The 17918-nt window shown below is 40.9% G+C and overlaps 1 long non-coding RNA gene across 1 annotated transcript in view; it reads left to right on the forward strand.

The window, feature by feature from the left end:
• The window catches only part of LOC123952950, a 75147-nt gene that overhangs the window by 12809 nt on the left and 44420 nt on the right, over window positions 1-17918 (forward strand). Inside the window, exons 2-3 of the long non-coding RNA XR_006820785.1 lie at window positions 3618-3731; window positions 4431-4639. This is a non-coding gene — a long non-coding RNA (uncharacterized LOC123952950). The remainder of the gene's footprint in view (window positions 1-3617; window positions 3732-4430; window positions 4640-17918) is intronic.

Genomic DNA, 17918 nt, shown 5'->3' on the forward strand with positions numbered 1-17918 from the left:
AGGAAAAGAAAGAATGCAATTGAAAGAAAATTTTCTGACCCTAAAGAATGATATGTAGCTTCTGCAAGAATTTTCAGATCAACTTTTTGAAGTACAATTAATACTTTGAAATACTTTGTAGGAAGAAAGTTTGGAGATAGGCAAATATATGCCATTTGATTCACAGACTGCGGAACACCAAGTCTGGTCCCAGATTAGATTCCAAAAAGGGTTGGTAACGTCTTCCCCAAACTTGGGTTTCACCATAGTCTTACACACTTTTCGCGTTTTCAGCCCCACAGTGGCAGTCCTTTTCGAAGCCTAAAGGAATGTGACATCATTTGAGAACTAGTACATCCTTTCTACCATCCATTATCATAATTCCCTGGGTCCATAACACTTTCTCTGGTCCTTACCATTTGTGCACGCTTTCATTCTTCCAGGAATTTAACATTTCTGCTACTATTTGTGGGGTTCCATGTCACTCTCGTAGCATTGTTATTTACCTCCATCTTTCTCATTGTTCATTCTGTATCCTAGCTTAAAGAGCTCTATGTCAACACTTAAATTCCTTTTTAACAATCTCCCCATCTTTTTCTCCTCACTGGAGTTGCCCAAGGTCATATTTCCAAGGACTTCCTGGTTCGGTCTTCTTTTGGAAACTTGTGAAATTATGCCTGTATTTTAAAAAAAATATGTCGAGGTCTAGCTTCCTAAAGTCTTCTGTACTTTGCCCTACTTTGAAGATGATGTGGCCATGTTCTTCCAGGTTCCCATCCCTTCCACTCTGAAGAATGGCTTCTTCCCATTGGTTGGAAGCAGAGCACAATTATTTCTATTACTTCCTTTACCCTCTAGGACATGGAATTGTTACGAAGACAAGTGAAAAACTCTGCTTTTATCTGAATGAAGTATCCAAATGTTATCTGCATTGTGTATGCTCTGCCAATTTTGTGGCTTTCCTCCATGTAGCTCAGCTCTGCTTCCATGAAAACATTGCTTCTATTCTTCTCTCTCATCTTCATCCAAGCGTTCAGAGAGTCCTCTGAATCTGTTGTTATCACAGCCTACAGTGCCGCTCCATCTCCTTCCAACAGCTCTTTATGCACACACACCCTTCTATTACTGTGTTCCCATGGATCTCTTCCATTTCACCAGCTCTCAGTGGTATCTGTGTGGTCTTGTTTGTCGCCCTATGCTAAATATCAAAGTTGCTGTGTTGCTTATGTTCTGTGCATGATATCTGGATATCTGCTGCCTATGTTTTCTTTCTGATGTCCTTCCTGATTGTTTTCTTACTGAATCACTCAGCACCTCCCTTACTGTTGAAATTCTTCCCAGCCCCTCCTTAATGTCATTCATGGAAACCCATTTCAGTTTAATCTAGGTGTTTTTTTCTCCCTTCCCATCTGTTTTCCATTTACAGCCCCTTTGGCCAGATGAGTTGGTATCTGACTAAACACATTCTTTTCAGTCTGAAAAATTCTCTTCATTCCTGGTCAAATATCCATCATTCCTACATTTGAAGCTATGGCCCTGAAATAAAAATTCGTACAAGTGTGTACCTAGTGGTTCACTTTTCATATCATATTTTTGTTCTAAACATTTGCCTTTAAGTCTTTTATGTCCCAAATTTCACATCATCTGGAGATGTTTTCATAGTCTATTTTGATGGGCTTTCATTTCCCTGAACTTGGCAAGTGATACCTTTGACCAACCTCAGCAGGCTCTGACATGTGCTAGATTTATACTCCATGAAGATAACACCCGTTCTTCTAGAGGGTATCATGCTTAGTGAAATAAGTCAATCGCAGAAAGACAACTATCATATGATCTCCCTGATATGAGGAAGTAGAGATGCAACATGGGGGGTTAGGGGGGAAGGAGAAGAATAAATGAAACAAGACGGGATTGGGAGGGAGACAAACCATAAGAGACTCTTAATCTCACAAAACAAACTGAGGGTTGCTGGGGGGGGGGTCGGGAGAGGGAGGTGGGATTATGGACATTGGGGAGGGTATGTGCTATGCTGAGTGCTGTGAAGTGTGTAAGCCTGGCGATTCACAGACCTGTACCCCTGGGGATAAAAATACATTATATGTTTATTTAAAAAATTAATTAATTTAAAAAAACACCCATTCTTGCATGACTTGATTGTGTCAATTCACAGACATTACCATATCCCTCACAAGGGGGTCCCCAAGTCCCAGTGCTTGGCTTTTCCTCCATAACTTTATCATTTCATGTGTCTTCTTCCTCTGTAAGAGAGCATTATTACAAGTGGTATGGTACAGTAGAAAGGAATTTTGTTCCTTTTGTTCCAAGCTACTTGTTACTTTGTAGCTAAGGAGACAAATAAGTGAATTCTATAAGACTCAGCTTCTTTATCCTCCAAGTGGGGAATAGAATACTGACCTTATAGAGTTATTGTAATGATTTAATAAAATACTACAAATGAAACCACTTTATAAACTAAAAGTAGCACAAACATAGGTTTTAAGAGTAATCATTGGATTATTTAGTATTCCTCCACTCTGCAGAACACATGAAGTATGCATGAGAAGTCTCTCAACATTGGCTCCAACCCCATATTAACTCATTTATTGAGTGCCTCCTGGAAGCTGGGTCCTCTGTAAGGAGAAACAAGGCCTGTGCACAAAACTTGGTGGTGGAATACTTGGCCAGGAGGAAACTGAATTCAGGAACGTTTCTTTTGCCCAGAAGATTCAAGTGGGTGTTGTGCTGGCCTGTATGCTTCCTACAGTTATCTGTGCCATGTTCTTTGTTCTTTGGGTTTTAACACTTCAACAAGTGCTTCTTGGCACCCAGAAGTCAGCCCAGTGGTGTGCAGGAATCTGCTCATTTTCTAGAACCCTGGACCTCTGGCTTGTGCTGGATCCAGCTTAAGCTAACTTCATCTGGGAATATTCCACAGTACCCCCTTCTCCACCCTAACCGTGATGGGATGGCATGGTTCTCTAGCAAGTTTGTAGGACCAACATAATAGCAACCAACTGTGATAATACCTACTAAATTCACATGCATTGAATCCCTGCCATACATCCATTACTTTGTTAGGCTCTTTCTTATACATCAGTGCTTTTCAACCATTAAAAATTACTGCTCTCCTAAGAATTGCTCGCCATTCTTAGACATGTTTTTCTTAATAGCCCTTCTATGACGTTTTAATAACACAGATAACACTGTGTGCTTGTTTAGGTACTGTATATATGTAGGTAATTTGTGTGATTTATATGGGAAGAGAGTGAGATCTTTTCACCTTCTCCCCCAAGAACAAATTTTTACCCCCCTGAGGGTGATATTACCCCCACTGAGAATACGTGTGTGTGGTGTGTGTGTGTGTGTGTGTGTGTGTGTGTGTGTGTGTATTCCTCCCCTTCCCTCAGTCATTCCCCAAGCATCTGCAAACTGTTTGCTCAGATCCTGAACCTACTACACAACTATTGACCCCAGGGAAAGAAACCTTAATTCAGAGGTAACAGCAAACACTCGGTTTAAGGAAAGGCTGCATTTTCTCCATAGAGCCCAACCCTCAGGTCAAGCCTGGACAGACCTCAGCTTGATGAAGTCTTGTGGTCTCTCTCACATACTGTTTTCTTTGTGACTTCCTCCCCCAGGACCTTGAAAGGATGCTGATCATTCCTCATCAGAAACCTGAGGCGGACACTGAAAAGACAGCCACAGTTTTCCTTCTGCTTGCTGCCAAGTTTCTTGAGGGCTCAGCTGTTGGGGTAAGATTTGTAGGATTTCATATATACATATGAAATCTATCTATATATGTATATATAAAATAAAAGCACACACATACTGCAACCTGAGGTTTCAAATGCTGTCTTAGTTTTCTGTGTCACAGGGCTAGAAAATATGGAAATTTTTCATAGGGAACATCATAGAAGGATAGGGGAAAGAGGAGAGAGAGAGGAGAGGCCAGAAGACTAAAAGGATGGGGATGGGAGGAAGAAAGAAAAGGAAGAGAAAGTGTAAAGGAAGGAGCAAGGGCCTTGCAATCAGACAACTAGTCTGGTCACTTTGTGACCTTGGGAAAGTTATTTAAACACTCTAGGTCATTAAAAGACTTGTTCAACAGGGTCTATCTTTGTATGTACAATATCTGGCATACAAAAGGTGCCCAGTTGTGTCAGCATTATTATTATCATCACATATACATATTGGTAATAAAAGGAATTAGAATTAAATAAGTTTGCCATCCAAGTTTTCTATCTTAGAAAAGGCTGGATATGGGCAGAGCCGCAAGGGCATTCGGGCACTCTGCTGATGGCAGAGGAGGATGTGTCTGGAGTTTCTAAGGGACCCAAAAAGTAGCATTCCTGTTTCCCATTCAATATTTGAACCATTTGAGATCTAAGCCAAAGGAGTCATCAGTGGAGGCCAATATATGGCCCTCATTACTGATCAATGCTACTTTACAGAACTTGACTGCTATCTTTGAGCAAGTGGAGTTCTCAGCATCAAACTCAGGCATTTGACCAACTTACTCATCAACCTCAGGCAACTTTGGAACACGGCAACCTCCCCCACGTGCAGAAAGATGCCTCTTTCTGTGGGTATTCCCGAAGAAAAGGAAAGGAAGCAAGAGCTAGGCTGTGCATGACTTCTTTCTCCTAAACTCACCAACCAGGTAAGTCAGTTCACTTCCGGGGGTGTGTGTGTGTGTGTGGAGGAATGTGTAAGGGAACAGAAGAGGCCAGGTGTGTTCTGCAAGTGGATGTCCTTTGACCTGGACAAGATAGAACAAGAGGGGGTTGGATGTGAGAGTCTCAGCCTCTAACTGGCTCGTAGGTAGTCATGCAAGGTGACAGAACCCAGAATTTTATCAGTCTATAGAACTGGCCCTAAGTGGGAGGAAGGGATACTACAGTGTGCTTCAAACTGGTTAACAATGAGCTCTCTGGGGTTAAAAATAAAGATACCCATTTATAAATTTTACTGGTATAAAGGGTGTGTAGCACACAATTTATAAATGATAATAAAACACACACTACTCTCTTCTAAATTCCATGTAGCCAATTGATTCTCACTGAATGTTTTCACTGATTTTTGCTCTAATCTTTTATCCATAGCCAACCTGTGGATGCAATTCAACCATGATTTGATAAGTGGAGTCATTTCCACCATCCAGATAACAATAGATGTGAATAACTCACAGGCATAGACAATAGCAAAATGTAGTAAGATTATTTAGAAGTGATGAGTTTGCATATTTATGACCTTTGTTTTTAATGTGAATTAATTGTATGTTTGTATAATATAAATTTTAATAATAAATAGCTGTGTTTAACAGTCCAACTTATAAAAAGCCTGAAAATTTATCAGTCAGCACATCACTGAGAAGCCTCCCACAGTCTGAATTGTGTTCAGCCCCCATCTTAGGAGATACTGGGGTGCCACAGGTGGAGCAAGGGGCAGGCGGTTTGTAGGGATTGCCAGGCAGGAAGAACAGCATCCACCAGGGGGCAGTGTGGGTCCAGGTGGTCCCTTAAGTAGGGAGCCAGACCTCAGCCTGTGGTTACTGGTTGAATAATGACAAGCATCACCACTGGAGGGACTTGAGGATTCTCTTTTGGTGCTGACCAGGGGAGCAATCTGGAAACCAAAACACAAGACCTGAGCTGCTATTGGAGAAGGGATCAGGGGAGAATCCTCCCAGAACCCATCTGGCTTCAGGACAGGACAGGACGAGGGCCGATTGCAGTGAGGTGAAGACTCACTCTGGACAGAATATGCACTTGGGGCTCAGGAGCTTGAGTGAGACAGAACTTAATTAAATGAAATGGAGTTCGGGGCCTGTGGTTGAGAGGACCAGGGAGGGGAGACCAACACTAGAAGTCAAGCAGGATTTTCTGGTCAGCTAAAACATTTGGAGCCATGAGGGACACAAGCAGAATCACAGAAATCCATTTCCAAACTGCATTCTTTCTTGCACATAGGAGCTGTGGCTGAGTTTTTAAGCAGGAGCAAGTACAATACATCCATCAGCAAATACTATGATATGACAAAATACTGGATATTTAATCCATCCTAATTCCATTTCATATGCTTACAGTCATTTTCTAGAAGCCCCACTTAAGGCTTAAATGCCTCTTTTAGGAGTTTGAAAATGGAGTTTCTTGGTGACTTACTTTTTCCCTCTCCAAAATAAATCTAGCCAACTGAACAGAGCAAAAGCAAAACTAGTACCTGGAAAAAATCACATTTTCTTGCTAATTTAGGCAAAATGGTCCTTAGAATTTTATAAACCGTTCAAATCATTTATAAAAAAGGTTTTGTTTTTTTCTCTACATTCACCTGTTAGATTACTTCCTTGTTTTGTTTATGAAGGTCTAGCTTTGTCCTAAAACCTGAAAGCCCAGGATTTCAAAAGAGTTGTGTTTATCTCTTCGCTTGCTTCAGGCATGAATTGCTCCTAGGCCATGGAAGAAAAGTCAGTTCATATTGATGTGTGAGCCTTAGGTTAACAGAAGATCAGCAATTTTATTTTATTTTTTTAAAGACTTTATTTATTTATTTGACAGAGAGAGATCACAGGTAGGTAGAGAGGCAGGCAGAGAGAGAGAGAGAGACGGAAGCAGGCTCCCTGCTGAGCAGAGAGCCCGATGCGGGACTCGATCCCAGGACCTGAGATCATGACCTGAGCTGAAGGCAGCGGCTTAACCCACTGAGCCACCCAGGCGCCCCAGAAGATCAGCAATTGTAGTTTGAGACAATACATCTTACCTTGTTTTTTTTTTAAGTTTTTATTTATTTGGGAGAGAGACAGTGAGAGAGAGCATGAGAGAGGAGGAGAAGTTCAGAGGGAGAAGCAGACTCCCCAATGTGGGCCTTGATCTCAGGACTCCAGGATCATCACCTGAGCCGAAGGCAGTCACTTAACCAACTGAGCCAGCCAGGTGCCCTTACCTTGTTATTTTTAACAGTTTATGAACTGTTAAGTTCAGTGACATATTAGAAATAATGGGGAAACAGCAAATTGTGGGTGATTAATGTCTAGCATAAATTAGTTCAAGTTCCTAAATAATTTATTTTTTACAAACAGTATATTATGTCTGTGTTAAAAAGCTAAGTCATGTTTTATAGAGAAGAATAAGAGAAAAGCTATCTAAACTAAATTAATGAATAAGATCACAGTATACATACTGTTTTGTAACTCAAAAATATTCTTTACAGCACATAATTTTAAATATGTAGAGAACAGAGTATAGTGAACCCTCAGACTCTGTGGATCTTGTTTCATCCATCGCTTTAGAACACCGCCGATATGACATTTCATCTCTAAATATAGAACTTAATAAATAATAATACGCCATGATCACATTTAAAAAATCATCATAAAAATGCCATAGTATCGTTCAATATACGGTCATTGTTCGGATGTTCTCCACTTTCATGTGTGTGTGCACCCACATGTGTGCACACTTGGACTTGTAAAGGTGATACAATGTATTGCAGTTGGTTAATATGTCTCTTAAGTGTCTTAATCTGTAGGTTCTCCTGTCATTACTTTTGTTTTTATAATTTATTTATTAAAGATAACTTTTTTTTTGGTTACTTACTAAATCACAAGTATTTCCCCATCATTCTTTAAGGCTTCATAATATTCTGTCATGTGGACATTCCATGATTTATTTTGACAACCTTCTATTGTTGGATAATTAATTGTGTCCAATATTTGGACACCAATAGTTATTCAGTAACTGTCACCAGTATCATTCAATTTATTGTGAACAATACCCTAACACATACATCTATGGGGACAAGAAAGATTGATAGATGCAGAATTCCTGGTTGAAAGAATCAGTGTGTCTCTCTCCCTCCCAGTGCTTTTTCCAATGGTTTGCTTTACTTCTCATGTAATGTATGGACTTGCTTTTGAATTTGATTTAAATTCAAACTGTCCAAAAATCGAGGATTCCTGCAGTAAATACTGAAACCATTTCTTTCTATACTGCTAAGGTTCAGGATTTAGTAAACAATCTTTCACTATGGAAAGGTCAGGGAGAGATTTATGGCAAGGTATGGCAAGGTATTTATGGCAACTCTACAGGTGTTGACAGTCAAAGAGCAGGTTACACTGGAAGGTGTCATGTGTCCTCAATGACCCACCCCTTTGGATTGATGAGTCACTTTAGTTTGAACTGAAAATGTCACTCTCTTTCACATGATTGATGAAAAACGCTGAACATGTAGATTGAATGCATGGAAACATTTCCAACATATTGGAAAATATGTTCACTCCTTGTTTGGTTGGCTATGCTCATACTGTGAGGTTACAAGAAAGTCTAGTCTCCTGGAGGGAAGGTGAGTAGTTGTTATTGCCACAGGGTAAAATTCCATAACTTCCTTTGAAAGCTCTCAGGGATTCACTGTGGGGTTGGATGAATGGGAAGGGGGTAGTGGTAATGATAAAATAAGATCAGCCATAAATTGGTAATTATTGAAGCTAGTACACAGTAATTCATTCTGCTATTTTCCCTGATTTGGAGAATGTGTGAAAATTCATGTCCATAATAAAAATTTAGAAGATCTCCCAGAGCAATATGGCCAGTCCATGGCCTGTGCCCCTGGGTGGCTCTTTGGGGCTCCCAGGTACAGCCCTTGAGGCTAACATGAATAAGATTTCACAATATATTACTGTAATGGGTTTTTTTTAAGTAATAACAAGTCCTTGGAGAGATTTCAAATGATATTCCACACAAGCTCTTGCTACCATTCACTTTTATTTCATGCAATAAATGAATCATACAGGAATATTTTACAAGGGAAATTATTGTAGCCCCTTGTCAATGACACCAGAGGATTCTGCCTTATATCCTCTGTCAAGGAGGATACTTACAGTGTAGTCTTTAAGGAAAAAACCTTCACAATCAGGAAATTCTACTTTCTGTGTAATCTGGTTTATAAAAGGTACTGAAAACACCTATGGTGTACCAAACTGGGATTCATGAGTTCACACTGAATTTTTTTCTTTTAAACTTCTTTTGAAAGTCAGGGATGCCCAAGGACCTCATACATTGTAGGCCATCACCTAGAGTGACTCAAAAAGTTGGTGTCTAAAATTTTAATTGTAGATTAATCCCATGTTCTGGGATGTTCATGAAATATATTGTAGATATAAAGGATGATTATATTATTTATACAGATATTTGATCTATTAGATGCCTCCTCTTAGTTGGCTAAGAACGAGGTGTTGAAAATGCAGAGTCCATCACTTGACTCTCGTTAAATCACTTAACCAACCTCAGTGGTGATTCTCTAACATGCAAAGAAGAGGGGTATTTCAGTTTGAGTCAGCAACCACCAGCAAGCAGATGGCTGATTTTTTTTCTTCCACCACACCCCGACAATGAAACTAGAAAGCTATAACCCTTAATGAACATAAATTAGATCTTGATTATTAAAGGCCTCATTTCATAAAATAATAAAGATTCCATCGCTTCAAGGGATTCTTCATTTTATGCATAAGGAAACAAAGGGTGAATGAGGCTTATAAACTCAAGGTTAGATTGAAATTATAGTTTGTTCTGATTTAATGACATCAAGTGGCAAAATCTAAAATTCGTCTGGCTACTTCCTTCATAAAATAAGAGCACATTTTATATTCTTTGTGAAAGAATGGATTATGTTCTGTCTGCCACCACCAACTGCTTGTTTCTCACTAATACCAACATACGCAATATCATTGCTACTCCTAGTTTGTCTAGGATTGAGATATAATACAATGGTGAACAGAATCCAGTGTCTCTGTCAGCTCATGAGAGCCTGTCTACACATCTCTTCCCAACTCCGTGTTCTGTAACATCATGTAGATGGCTTGAAATCAGGCATGGTGGGAGTATTTACACTGCAGAAATTGGCACACACTCAACCAGGACTTTTTTTTTTTTTCTTTTAATTGGGAGAACCAGTTTGCCTATACACCACTTGATATATAATAGATGCTTAATAGCTGAGGCTTTAATATTTATAGTTTCAGCCAATTTACAAATGACCATGAAGGTGTATTACATTCCGCTAAGGTACTGATCAAGTCCAGAATGCTCAGTCTGGTCTGACCCTTGTCCATGTCTGGAGCTTCATCTTTTTTTCTTTTTCCTTTTTTTGGTGCAAAATGGTGGTTTTATTAAAACACTGGGTCAGTACCTGTGCAGAAAGAGCTGCTGCATGGGGGTCTTGAGGAGTGGCTGATAATATACTCTGGAGTTGGGGGAAGTAAGGAAAAGGGAGGTCCCAAAGGGTATTCATATGCTAAAGAGGACCTACAAGATAATGGTAGAGAGGAATCACAAGGTACGGTGAGGCCTTGCCACGGTCAACGTTGTTTTCCCCTCTAGCAAGGTATTTATGTTAAGATAGTTGGGAGAAGGGTGCCTGGGTGGCTCAGTGAGTTAAAGCCTCTGCCTTTGGCTCCAGTCATGATCCCGGGGTCCTGGGATCGAGCTCCACGTCCGGCTCTCTGCGGCTTTCTGCTCCATGGAGAACCTGCTTCCTCCTCTCTCTCTTTACCTGCCTCTCTGCCTACTTGTGATATCTCTCTGTCAAATAAACAAATAAAATCTTAAAAAAAAAAAAAAGATAGTTGGGAGATTCCTAGAAGAATGTCACACTTGTCCCACCCAGGCGTGTCACCTTATGCTTTGTTTTCAGCCAGCCTTCTGCTCCCTCATTTCCCACCTAAACAATTTTGACCCATAAATCTTTAAGGTTATTGAAAGTGGAAGGTCTCATCTTCTGCAATGTCTTACTGCTGAATAGGGGAGTAGAGATATCACTACCTATGGGTCACCTTTGGTCAGTTGGGGAACATATGGAGAAGTTACAAAATGGGGAGGCAGCTGTATCCAACACAGTCAACAAAGACAAACCTCCTTTAGTAGAAGGGATCGTCTGTCAACTGGGAGTTCTGGCAGTGAAGGAGTCTTGGCACTAGGCAGGGAGACACCGGAAATGACAACAAAATAAGGCTAATAGTGTAATGAGAAAGAAAAGTCTGAGTAAAAGACCTGTGATGGTTGACCTTTGATAATTTTCCTCCAGTCCAGGAGTTTAAAGCGATCACTAAAGGAAAGAGAGATCATTTAAAGTACCAATTTGAGAATTCATGTTGGTCAGAAACTCTGGGTCTCCAACTTAGGTCATCCTTTCCCTGCTCACTATTCTTCAGACCCACAGGCATGCCTTTATTCCTTTGAAAACTTCTTGCTCCTTCCCACACTTGGATTTTTTACAGTTTTCTCTAGGCTGCAACCCACCTGCTCCTCATGTGCATGTCCTTCAGTTTGTAGCTGAATTTCAGCTTCATCAGGGCAACATTCCTAGACTCGAAGACTAGGTCACGTATGAAAGTTAAAACCCTTTCCTCACACGCTCACCCTTGGCCTTGTAAGGCAGATCATAGTCTGTAGTTCTGTGCCGATTATGATTGTTTGACTCAGGGTCACCTTCTTATCCCAGGAAAGTGACTCCCATGGGAGGTGGAGCTGTGTCTGGTTTTCCTCCATATGCTTTCCCTACTAACTAGAAAACATAGGGCCTTTTAAATTATGTATTTAGAAAATAGTCCAGAGATTCAGGAAAATGCGGAGAATAAGGTAATAAGCATCTGTATACTTTATCAACCAGTTTTAACCTCAACCTTTTGCCAGAATTGTTTCACATTTTTAAAGAAGAAAAACAGTGGTATTCTAAGTAAACCCCTTGTGAATTCTTCTCAATCCCATAGCCATCTTCTCCTCCCTGGAGAAAACCCTTAACACAAAGGTGGTTTGTATTCCTCCACTGTAAGAAGCTGTAATTTGCCTGGCAAGGTCCATCTATGTGTATATTTGGAAGAGATATTACTCATTTTTGCCAGCATACGTGGCAGCTGGAAGTGAGCAAAAGACCCTTACTAATGAGGATTTATGAATGGTCTGCTTCTTAGAAATGGAATTGATGCTCTGCTTGGGCTGGGATTTCCCAATACGTAGTGTGAACCAACCGTGTTATACTGTTTTTTAAAACTCTTTTATAATTTGTTTGAAGTTGTCTAAGTTCTGACAGTAGCTTGATTTGTAGACACTTTAAGCTCCATTAACATAAGATGACAAAGAGGGAGTGTTGAGTTGTGGTAAAGAGCATGAACCACTGGGGTGAAGTCTTTATTAATTGTATGATCTCAAGCAAGGCGATCCCTGAGCAGCCTCGCGGGGATCACTGGGGAGCTTGTTAGAAATGCACATTCCTGGCTCCCACCCCAGATCCCCTGAAGCTGAAGCTCAGTGGTGGTACCCAGCAATCCGTTTCAGTCAGTCCTGTGGCTAACTCTGGTGCCCACTACCATTTGAGAACAACTGATCTAAAGCAAGAAATTCAAGCCCTCCAAGCTTCAGTTTATTTATCTGTAAAATAGAAATAATAATCATCAAGACACAGAATCTTTGTGAGAATGAAATATTAGTTGACATTTATGGAACACATCTCCCAGTGCCAGGCACTGTTCTTGGCACTTACAACATTTTGTCTCATGTAATTCTGAAATTAACTTCATCACAAATAAAGATTAGGAAAGTTGGGGTGCCTGGGTGGCTCAGTTGGTTAAGCGGCTGCCTTTGGCTCAGGTCATGATCCCAGGGTCCTGGCATGGAGCCCTGCATTGGGTTCCCTGCTCAGTGGGAAGCCTGCGTCACCCTCTCCCTCTGCCTGCTGCTCTGCCTACTTGTGCTATCTCTCTGTCAAATAAATAAATAAAACCTTTTTTTTTTTTTTTTTTTTTTTTTTTTTAGGGGGAGGGGGCTATGGACATTGGGGAGGGGAGGCGAACCATAAGAGACTATGGACTCTGAAAAACAACCTGAGGGTTTTGAAGGGTCAGGGGTGGGAGGTTGGGGGAACAGGTGGTGGGTGATGGGGAGGGCACGTTTTGCATGGAGCACTGGGTGTTGTGCAAAAAGAATGAATACTGTTACGCTGAAAAAAAATAAATTAAAAAAAATAAAAATAAAAATTAAAAAAAAAAAAATAAAAATAAAACCTTTTTTTAAAAAAAAGTACTTAGCACATAGGGAGCACTCAATAATTGTTACTATTATATTACTACCTTTTAGAGCTATAAAGATGAGATGATATAAATACTGAGCACAGCATCTAATACGTGGCATGTGTGAAACAGGTAATAATTATTTGCACATAAAGGTATTTGTCTGAAGAATAAACATTATTCACATGGGTCTTTATGGGAAGTGGGATTGAGTCTAACATTTTAGACTAGACTAGACTAACTGACAGGGAATCTCCCACTGGAAAAAAAGACCATTACAGAAAACATTTTATAGATCACATTTCAACCTTTCTTTTTGTGATTTGTCAAAAGTCAAGGAAGCCCAAGAGAGTTCTTTGAACTAATTGGGAGGGCCAAGAAGGTATTAACTACTCTCTAATTAAGCTGGTAATAGCTGCCCTCTATTGGTGAGATCAAAGGCCAGAGAAACACTGCCTGGGAGGACTTTTGAAGACAGGCTGCTCTCTATGACAGCCTTGAAGTTTCGGACCCTCCGAAGTAGTTCAGACAGTGTTGCTCTGTCTGTGGGGGTCCAAGAGAAAGAGGGAGAAGGTCCAGGTGGATGGAGAACAGTTAAAAGTTTAGTTAGGCAAGCGTTCATTTGTATTTAGACATCTGTATTTGTTTCAGAACCTAACTCTGAATTGTGTATTCTAAAATGAAGTCAAAAAATGCAAATGAAATGAAAAAGTCACTAGATATTGCTTTGCAACTTTATATAGAGAATTCCTGAATATTGGAAAAGGACTGCTGGGAAAGCATGCTCTCCCTCTGTCTGCTGTGAATGGGAAGGCTTTCCTGTCCACACTCTCTTGCCCAGCACAGCTGACCTCTCCCTCTTTGTGTCCCAACCCCACTGGCTTCTCCTCTCATGACACCCAGTACGAATGGAAGCACTTGGCTTTTTCTTGGTTTAGACCAGAACTGCCCAATCATGGAAGTTACATTTGTTACTTTAAAAAAAATTTTTTTTAAGTAGGCACTAAAAAAAGTGAAAAGGGAACAGGTGAAATTAATTTTAACAATGTAGTTTATTGAGACCACAATATCCTGAATATTATGACTTTGATAGGTAACTAAAGTATAAGTATTAAGGAGATATTTTACAGTTTAGGGAGGGTACCCATTCTTTGAAATCCAGTATGCACATCACAATTTGGCTTAGCCCTATTTTGAGTGCTCAATGGACACATGTGGCTGGGGGCTCCCGTGTGGGACGCAGTGCTTTGTTCAATGCCTGAAACCAGTGTTGTTCCATAGGTAAATGTCGCATGTAGAATTCTAAGATCATGTCCAGCAATCCTTGCCTTTGTATAATCTTTTCTTCTTTGAGTGTGGGTGGAACATATAACCATGATGAGATATCAGTCGATTGATTATGATATGTTGTATGACAAAAAGGGAGATTATTTGGGTGGGCCTGCTCTAATCAGGTGAATCTTTTAAAAGAGAAACATTTCGGCCAGCCTAGAAGAAAGCATACATACACCTGTGTAGTGAACTGCCAATGGAGAGGAGCAGCCTCTAGAAACTGAGACAGGTCCCCAGCAAATGAACTAGAGAGAAAACAGGGACCTCAGTCCTGAAACCACAAAGAACTAAATTCTACCAACAACTAGTGAGCTTTTAAGAACCCTGAGCCCCAGATGAGAACTGTAGCTGACGCTTTGATTTCAGCCTTGTGAGCCTCCCCCCAGCCCGGAATCTAGCCATTCTGTGGCCAGATTTCAGACCCACGGAACTGTGAGCTAATACAGGCATATTGTTTGAAGCCACTAAATTTGTTGTGATTTGTTACACAGCAGTAGAAGACAAATACAGTAAATAAATGGCATAATTCAGCAACACCATCCAGCTGGTGGTAATGTCTCTCTCCTGTAGGCATAGTCTGTCAGAGGAATTAGTAGCCTTTGAACCTTAGACTTAAAAATCAAACCGGTGTCATGATGACAACGTATTTGTTTAGCCATGCCAGAGTATTTGCAATCTCAGTGTGTTTGCATTAGTCTCTCCTTCCCAGCCGTTCGCCTTGGAGGGAAGAGCTAAGTGAGAGGCAAAAAAACGAACAAAAGACAAAGCCTCTGGAAATAAGTTTGGTGTACTTTCCTTATAAAGGAGTGACTTTGATTAGAGGCAAGTACACAAAATAACAATAACAAGGATAGTCACTTGTTGGGTGTGCACTCTGTGCCAGGCATGTCACCCACGGCCCTAAAAGGCAGATACAATTATTACTTTCCTTTTATGGATGTGGAAACCAAGTTTAAGAGGTAGGATGAGATTGAGCTGCATAACCAGGCGATAAAGGCAATTAGGAATTAGGAAGGAAGAGGGAGAAGAGGTATTTTTGGATAAAGTGCTCTTCAGAACAGATTAGCTTGGCTCTCAAATGCAGCTTTCTCTTCGCTGGAAGAGAGCTCTGCTTCCTCTCCGTTAACAGGTTCTTTTTTATACCCCTTCCTTCTAACAAAGTGCATTTCCTAAGTGGTCCTCAGCCTCTGCATTCTGCCTTTTACTTTCTCCTTTAGAGAAGTCAATGAGTCTTGTCACTGTCAATAATACCTCTGGTTCTGGGCTCTCACAGGCCTCTCTTGAACCCTATTGTTCTGAGTTCCAGCCCTCCAGGGCCATTTCCAGTTGGATGTCTCCCTGTCCTCTCAAGTTCAGCTTGGTCAAGGTGGAGTTCAGCACTATGCCCTGAAAAGCAGCTCTCGTCTGTGATACTCTGCACCTGCCCACGATTCTGTAACCAGCGGCTAGTCTGCCTGGCTGCAAACCCCAAAGACTCTTCAGCCCTTTCTCATCTCTATTCCCTTTAGCCAGTCAGCTGCTAAGAGTATCTTTCCAGAATGTTTGCTCAACCATTCCTTCTATAGCCCCCAACCTCCCGAGTCCTTCAGCCCACTGCTCTTCTTTACTATCTTCCTTACCCAGCTTTGGTTCCATGGTGCATCAGTTCCGTCCCTCTCACCAGGGCCCAAAATCCCCTTGCCCCTCTGTTTTCATCATTCCTACTTGACATGACTTGAAGCCAACCATCTTCTTGCCCTTCAACTGGGAGGCTGAGTGGTACTGAAAAAAATTGCACAGGGGAAATACAAAGTAGAAGCCTCTCTTCCAGTTTTCACGGAGGTCCCAAGACTAGGGATGCCAAATACTCTCACATTCCAGAGCGAATTATTGGCCCCTCCCTATGCATGACTCCTAAAGAAGGTGGATGAAACAGCCTTTATGATCTTTATCTTTCACTTACCTTGAGCTGTGAATTTTTCCTATCTGATACTCCCTCCTACTTAACCCCCTAGCCATCTTTGATAGGTAGCTTTTGAAGCTTGGAGGATACAGACAGACGTTAGACTCATGCCTAGGGGAAAAAAGTCTTTAATGAGAGGTTGGCTGAAGTGAACTGTGTGTCAGCATAGCAGAGAGCTGCATTTAGGAAATAACCACATTCTGGCCTCTGCCAGGTCAAAGGTGCATTTTTTTTTCAGGGACCAAATGTCAAACCAATGGTGGGAATGTGAGTCTGCCTTATTTAGAAAGGAATCTTGACCCCGAGGGCTTCCTGCAATCGATAAGGTGTCCTTGGCAAAAAGAGTTTCGGGGTTCCACAGGGTAGAGAAGGGAATCATAGGTGGCTCATTTGAGGAGAGGACCGCCTGAGACAAAGGAATTCCAGATGGAGGGGTCCAGCAGGGGAGCATCTAAGGAGGCTATGGATGCTCCCATGAGAGAAACATCCATCAAGGGAAACTACACGAGCTTATACCTGCCAGTCAAATAAGGCCCTCCCTCTTCTTACCATTCGGTTCCTCTACTCCCATCCTGGGAGGTCCATTAGATGTCAAGTGGTGGGGGAACAGAGCAAGGGGTCAGGGAGAAGTAGCATTAACAGGGAAATAGAGATGAACAGCACGTTCCCCACTGCAGGCTCTTTGGGGATGAAGTGACCAAAAGACATTTTGTTATCTGAGATGATCACAGTCAGAAGACCTTCCTAATGTTTCATCTGAAGGATGGAGAAGAGTAGGTACAAAAGAGAGGATTCAAATGGGCAGTTGGAGGTGAAGAATAAAATTATTTTTCTTTGCAGCCTGTGAGTCCAGCTTGCTCAGTGAGACCATTCAGTTTGTATCACTGAAGTAATCTCAGAGGCCATGGCAGTATAACACTTCTGGTGGACGTACTGTCCTATTCTCTGCAAAGTTACCTTATGCTTCTCTATCTTCCTTCATCCCTGAACTTTACACCTGCCCCTTATTCTCAGATGATCTTGCCTCACTCTTTGCAGAGAAGAGAGAATCTGTCAGGTGAGAGGAAATTCTCTCCATTTCTTCTGCATCACTAAATGGAGCTAAACTACAGTTAGAGTGTTAAGTGTTAATTGACACATATATTGTAAATACATAAAGGATGGTTCCACTATTTAACAATAGTGTATTCTCTTAGGCAGGTGGACTATTTCCTCCATAATCTCACTCTCAATATCAACTTGCCTATCTTCTCATTTTCATATAATGTAAAAATAAATTTTTAGCTCGATTTGAAATTTGAAAACTTTTTCCATTTATATTAAAATACGTGAGAAGATCTAAAGTCAAGTTTTGATTTATTTGTATTGCATTCTGCAAAATATGTCCACGAGATTACCATTTGGATGGTAAGTATTTAGCAATATTTGAAATAGGGCATTTCATGCCTTTGCCATCACCCTCAGAGAGCTTTTCCAGTCTCAATTCTCTTATTCCATCTAATTACAATTTCATTTTAAAAGCAGTTGGGAGCACATATACCCTGAGCACTTAAAAATGTTACGTTTAATGTATGTAATAACTTTTTAATTCCAATATAACTAACAAAAATA

This window comes from Meles meles, chromosome 11, assembly GCF_922984935.1.
Source record: "Meles meles chromosome 11, mMelMel3.1 paternal haplotype, whole genome shotgun sequence".
Classification (NCBI taxonomy): Eukaryota; Metazoa; Chordata; class Mammalia; order Carnivora; family Mustelidae; genus Meles; species Meles meles.